The sequence below is a fragment of the Miscanthus floridulus genome, chromosome 19, assembly GCF_019320115.1.
Source record: "Miscanthus floridulus cultivar M001 chromosome 19, ASM1932011v1, whole genome shotgun sequence".
In the NCBI taxonomy this organism is placed as follows: Eukaryota; Viridiplantae; Streptophyta; class Magnoliopsida; order Poales; family Poaceae; genus Miscanthus; species Miscanthus floridulus.
In genome coordinates this window covers 4,422,368-4,429,642 of record NC_089598.1, presented here as the reverse complement: position 1 = coordinate 4,429,642, position 7,275 = coordinate 4,422,368, and positions in this window count along the sequence as shown.

Below are 7,275 nucleotides of genomic sequence, written 5' to 3'. Positions count from 1 at the left end.
GACACCAAACCAAGTCTTGGGAGATATCATGACCGATGATGCCTATAGAGATGATGATGAGAAGGAAGAAAAGAGGGAGAAGAAAGATGAGAAGAAGGAAGACAAGAAGAAGAGTGTGGCATTCAAGGCCACATCATCCAAGGGCAAAGCAAAGCAAGAAACATCAAGTGAGGATGATGATTTATGGGATGATAGTGATGATGAGAAGATGGCTCTCTTTGTCAAGAGGTTTGGCAAGTTCATGGTGAAGAAAGGCTACCGTGCAAGAAGAAAGAAGTCTTCATCCAAGAACAAAGATGAGTCAAGAAGATGCTTCAAGTGTGGAAGCAAAGATCATCTTGTTGCTCAATGCCCATATAATAGCGACAATGATGATGACAAGAAGAATAAGAAGAAGATAAGAAAGAAAAGAAGGAGAAGAAGGACAAGACATTCTTCAAGAAGAAGAAGGGTGGATCATATGTGGTCACTTGGGATAGTGATGCTTCCTCAAGTGATGATGATGATGATAGTGATGATCATAAGACCACCAAGAAGAAGGTTCTTGCAAGTATAGCAATCAATGAGACGCCTTCCCTCTTCGACTCTCCATCATGCTTCATGGCTAAGGCCACTAAGGTACAAACTTGTGATGATGGAAGTGATAGTGAACATGATAGTGATAATGATAATGATGATGATGAACCTACAAAAGATGAATTAATTGATATGCTAGAAGATGCTAGAGAACACTTTGACATCTCAAGAAGGGAATGCAAAAGCTTGCGTAAGGAACTAAAAGCCCTTAAGCAAGCATTTGATGAGCTTAATGCATCTCATGAGAGGCAAGAGGATGCCCATGAGAAGCTTTGCAAGGCTCACAAAAAGCTTAAAAAGGCTCATTCCTCTCTACTTGATGAGCAAACCAAAAAGAAGCATGTTGAAACTTGCAATATATGTTTAACTTGTGATTTAATTGATACATCACTATCTATGCCTATCATTGTTCCTCCAACTAACCTTTCTTGTAGCACTTCCACTTCCACCTCATCTAGTAGTGATGGTCTCACTTGTGATACCTCACTAGTGGTTGAGAATGAGAACCTCAAGAAGGAGGTAACTAAGCTCACTCACACCTTGGCTAAGGCTTATGGTGGTGAGGACCACTTGCTTATGGCCTTGGGTAGCCAAAGAGCTTCTCTCTACAAAGAGGGATTGGGCTATACTCCCAAGAAAGGCAAGGCGGCCTTTGCTCCTCACAAGACAAGTTTTGTGAAGAACAATGGTCAGCTTTGCACTAGTTGCAAGCAAGTTGGTCATAGAGAGCATGAATGCACCAACAAAAGCAAAAATGCTAATGTATCCTCTATTAAGCTTAATTCTTCCTATATGCTTGTTAAGGGTACAAATGGTGTGAAGGCTAAGTTTATTGGCAAACCATGGATGGGCTCAAAGAAGAAAGCCATTTGGGTGCCAAAGAGCTTGGTTACTAACCTTCAAGGACCCAAGCAAGTTTGGGTACCTAAAAAGAATTGATCTTCTTTTGTAGGTTAATTACAAAGCCGGAGGAAGGCATTGGGTTCTTGATAGTGGGTGCACTCAACACATGACCGGTGATGCAAGAATGTTCAACTCAATCAACACCAATGGCAATGATGGTTATGATAGTATCACATTTGGTGACAATGGCAAAGGCAAGGTCAAGGGGCTTGGTAAGATTGCAATATTAAATGACATGAGCATATCCAATGTGTTGCTAGTAGAGAGCTTGAACTTCAATTTGCTATCCGTGGCTCAATTGTGTGATCTTGGATTCAAATGCATATTTGGGGTAGATGATGTAGAAATCATAAGTGTAGATGGCTCTAACTTGATCTTCAAAGGCTTTAGATATGAGAATCTATACTTGGTTGATTTCAATGCTAGTGAAGCTAGATTATCTACATGCTTGTTCACTAAGTCTAGCATGGGTTGGTTATGGCATAGAAGGCTTGGTCATATTGGAATGAAACAATTGAATAGATTGGTTAAGCATGACTTAGTTAAAGGCTTGAAAGATGTTGTGTTTGAAAAGGATAAGCTTTGTAGCTCTTGTCAAGCCGGCAAACAAGTTGGAAACACCCATCCTAAGAAAAGCATGATGAGCACTAGTAAAGCATTTGAGTTATTGCACATGGATTTGTTTGGGCCAACACAATACACTAGTATCGGTGGAAATAAATATGGATTTGTGATAGTGGATGACTACACTAGATACACATGGGTATTCTTTCTAGTGGACAAAAGTGATGTATTTGCAACATTCAAATCATTTGTCAAAGGCATTCGCAATGAATTTGAAACAACCATCAAGAGAGTTAGAAGTGACAATGGTAGTGAGTTCAAGAATACTAGAATTGATGATTTATGAGATGAATTTAGAATTAGACATCAATTCTCGGCTAAATACACTCCACAATCAAATGACCTTGTTAAGAGGAAAAATAGAACACTTATTGATATGGCAAGGTCTATGCTTAGTGAGTACAATGTGAGTCAATCTTTTTGGGCCAAAGCTATCAACACGGCTTGCTATTGTAGCAACTGCCTCTATTGTCACTAATTGAAAGAGAAGACACCATATGAGCTCTTGAATGGTAGAAAGCCCAACATTGCATACTTTTGGGTCTTTGGTTGCAAATGCTATATCTTGAAGAAAGGCACAAGATTGGGCAAGTTTGATAAGAAATGTGATGAAGGACTCCTACTTGGTTATTCCACTACAAGCAAAGCATATAGAGTTTGGAATTTGGATAGTGGTACTCTTGAGGAAGTTCATGATGTTGAATTTGATGAAACCAAGGGTTCACAAGAAGAGAATGAGAACTTGGAAGATGTTATAGGCATTCAACTTTCAAATGCCATGAAGAACATGGATATTGGTGAATTGAGGCCTAAGCAAGTTATTAATGATGAAGATGATCAAGTGCAAGTGCTCTCCAACTCAAATGTGCAATATGATGCAAATCAAGCTAGTGCAAGTGACTCTCATGACATTGATCAAGATCAAGTGGCTAGTACATCATCTCAACCCAATGATCTAGCAAGTGCAAGCAATCAAGTTCCATTGCTCCAACCAACAAGTATTGCAAGAGATCATCCTTTGGATACAATCATTGGTGATATTTTAAGAGGTGTACAAATAAGATCAAGATTAGCATCATTTTGTGAACACTTCTCTTTTGTGTCATCCATTGAACCAAAGAAGATAGATGAAGCTTTGAAGGATGTTGATTGGGTGAATGCTATGCATGAAGAATTGAACAACTTCACAAGAAATCAAGGATGAGAATTAGTAGAGAGACCAAAGGGACACAATGTGATTGGAACCAAATGGGTCTTTAGAAACAAGCAAGATCAAGATGGGATAGTAGTAAGGAACAAAGCAAGATTGGTAGCACAAGGCTATACACAAGTTGAAGGTCTTGACTTTGGAGAAACATATGCCCCGGTTGTTAGATTGGAAGCAATTAGAATCTTGCTAGCCTATGCTTGTGCCCACAACATCAAGCTCTATCAAATGGATGTTAAGAGTGCATTTCTCAATGGTTATATCAATGAAGAAGTATATGTTGAGCAACCTCCCAGTTTTGAAGATAATAAGAAGTCCAACCATATGTATAAGTTGAAGAAGACATTGTATGGTTTGAAGCAAGCACCTAGAGCATGGTATGAGAGATTGAGAGACTTCCTCCTCTCTAAAGGGTTCACAATGGGCAAGGTTGACACCACTCTTTTCATGAAGAAGATTGGAAAAGATCTATTTATATTGCAAATCTATGTAGATGATATCATATTTGGATCAACAAATCAAGAATTTTGTGATGAGTTTGGGAAGATGATGGCTAATGAGTTTGAGATGTCCATGATTGGAGAATTGAGTTACTTTCTTGGTCTTCAAATCAAGCAATTGAAGAATGGTACTTTTGTGAGTCAAGGCAAGTACATCAAGGACATGATCAAGAAGTTTGGTATGATTGATAGCAAAGTCATTAGCACACCAATGGGAATGAATGGCAACTTGGATAGTGATGCAAGTGGAAATATGGTGGATCAAAAGTTGTATCGGTCCATGATTGGAAGCCTACTGTATGTGACCGCATCAAGGCCGGATGTCATGTTTAGTGTATGCATGTGTGCAAGATTTGAAGCCTCACCAAGAGAAAGTCATTTGAAGGCGACAAAGAGAATATTGAGGTACTTGAAGTATACACCAAATGTTGGCTTGTGGTATCCCAAAGGAGCAAAGTTTGAGCTAGTTGGTTACTTTGACTCGGATTATGTGGGATGTAAGGTTGAAAGAAAGAACACATCGGGCACATATCAATTATTGGGAAGATCACTTGTCTCATGGCCATCAAAGAAGCAAAATAGTGTTGCATTATCAACCGCCGAAGCTGAATACATATCCGCCGGTAGTTGTTGTGCACAAATACTTTGGATGAAGGCCACTTTGAGTGATTTTGGAATCAAGCTCAAGAAAGTGCCTTTGCTATATGACAATGAGAGTGCAATCAAGTTAACCAATAATCTGGTGCAACATGCAAGAACAAAGCACATTGATGTCCGCCACCATTTCATAAGAGGTCACCAACAAAAAGGGGACATTTGCATTGAGAGTGTAAGCACCGAAGATCAACTTACCGATATATTCACCAAGCCATTGGATGAGAAAAGGTTTTGCAAGCTAAGGAATGAGTTGAACATATTGGATTTCTCAAATATGTGTTGATGCACCCCCACTCATATGACATGCCTCTCCTTCGAGCAATCCAAGGTAAAAGTTGATTGGCATGACATACATCCTTGCTAAGGACATGTTTAGTGCATCTAGTCATATTTTCAATCTTATTAGGACCCTTCAAGTGGTTCTATTTTATTAGGCTCATTCATAAAAATCAAATGAATTTGATGTTTATATGGTATCACTATTGCTTCTATGCTTGACATGATCTAGTGATAGCATATGACATGTTTATGGGCTTGTAAACCTAGTGTTTAATCTAGAAAATGAACTATAAGTGTTTAACTCAACATGGTACAAGATAACCCTTATTTGGAGGTGTGAAGAAGCTTGTCCTTGGATCAAACCAAGTTAAATATCTTTGGCAAATGATCTAGATTAGACCAAATATGAGAAAATGATTCTCACCCCATTGATTGACATTGATAATCTCGGCCCTACAAGTAATACTATCTATAGTTAGAACCTTTGTGGTCATTGATGACAAAGGGGGATAGAAACAAAGATAGTAGTAAAAATAGTGAAAAAGGGGGAGAAATATCATAAAGGGAGAGAAACATAAAGATATCTTGATATATGAGAGAAATGAACAACAGAAAGGGATCAACTAAAATTTTGAGCACACAAGTAGGAGGAGCAAGCTTATGAACTTGTTTGGTGCATTCGAATGTGCATTTCATATGTTTGCTTGCATGGCACAAGTTTTAAAATTCAATATCCATGCTTGTGAGGTGTATGCTAGTTGTCGGTTTGAATGATGAAATGAAAACTAGCATGCATAGGATATCTAGTGATTTCACTTCTAAATGTTTTCCAAGTGGTATTAAATTAACCATGGTGCTAAGGATGGTATAATGGTGCGCTCCGATTTGTATCACGCTTTAAAGGTCCATCTTTTATACCTTAGCATCATGTGGTAGACATTGTCTTCTATATTTCCTATCTAAGCATATGTGCAAGCTACAATCCAAACTCTTAGCACATATGTAGGGGGAGCAATTGCTACCATTTTGGGGTTCATGAAATTTGTCCATATCCTTTTACATATGGTAAATATGCTTGGGCAAGCAACATGAATTCAATTGAATTTCAATTCATATCTTTGTATAAGGGTTGTCATCAATTACCAAAAAGGGGGAGATTGAAAGCTCTAGTTTGGTTTTGGTGAATTGATGAAACCCTAAGTGCTAACCTAGTCTATCAAGTGATCATGAGATAGGTAGCACACTCTAAGTGGTGAAGCAAATGAAGATTATAGCATGATGATGATGATGGCGTGGTGATGATCAAGTGCTTCGACTTGGAAAGAAGAAAGAGAAAAACAAAAAGCTCAAGGCAAAGGTATATTTTGTAGGAGCTATTTTGTTTTGGTGATCAAGACACTTAGAGAGTGTGATCACATTTAGGTTTGATAGCCGTACTATTAAGAGGGGTGAAACTCGTATCGGAATGCGGTTATCAAAGTGCCACTAGATGCTCTAACTCATTGCATATGCATTTAGGATCTAGTGGAGTGCTAACACCCTTGAAAATATTTGTGAAAATACGCTAACACATGTGCACAAGGTGATATACTTGGTGGTTGGCACATTTGATCAAGGGTGGTGAAGTTTGGGTGCAAGGGTAAGAAACTCCATCGGCGCCCTAGACAGAAAAGACGGAGGTCACTGTGAGTGATCGGACGCTGGACTCGGTTGGACCAAAGCGTCCGGTCAGTGGCAGCAGAGGACGTGCGTTTCGGTCTCATGACCAGACGCTGGGTCGCTCAGTGATCAGACGCTAGCAGGGTGCCTCCGGTCAGTGCTGACGTACGCTGGCGTAGGGCGTACAGAGGCAACACTGTGTGACCGGACACTGGCTATGTCTGGTCAAGCATGACCGGACGCGTCCGGTCGGGAAAAATCGCATTTGGAACCTTACTGGAAACGACCGGACGCTAAGGTCTAGCGTCCGGTCACTTTCTAACTGACGCGTCCGGTCAGCAGACGACCTTTGAAATCTGACGAACTGTATTTGAAGCAGGAGACACGTGGCGTGAATCACGTGACCAGATGCTGAGGGCCAGCGTCCGGTCGATCGGACCGAAGCGTTCGGTCACCCCGCGCTGTGCCTAGTGAAGGGGTACAACGGCTCTATTTCGTGGGGGCTTCTATTTAAGCCCCATGGCCGGCTTAAGCTCACTCTCTTGCACATTTTCATTGACATAGCAACCTTGTGAGCTTAGCCAAAGCCCTCCCACTCATTTCCATCATTGATTCATCATCTTAGCGAGATTGGGAGTGATCCAAGTGCATTGCTTGAGTGATTGCATCTAAAAGCACTTGGTGTTCGTGTTTCACTGTAGATTTCGCTTGTTACTCTTGGTGGTTGCCGCCACCTAGATGGCTTGGAGCAGCGAGGATCGTTGAGCGGAGGGTGGTGATTGTCTCCGGCTCTGATCGTGGTGATTGTGAGGGGTTCTTGACCTTTCCTCGGCGGAGCGCCAAAAGGTACTCTAGTGGATTGCTCGTGGC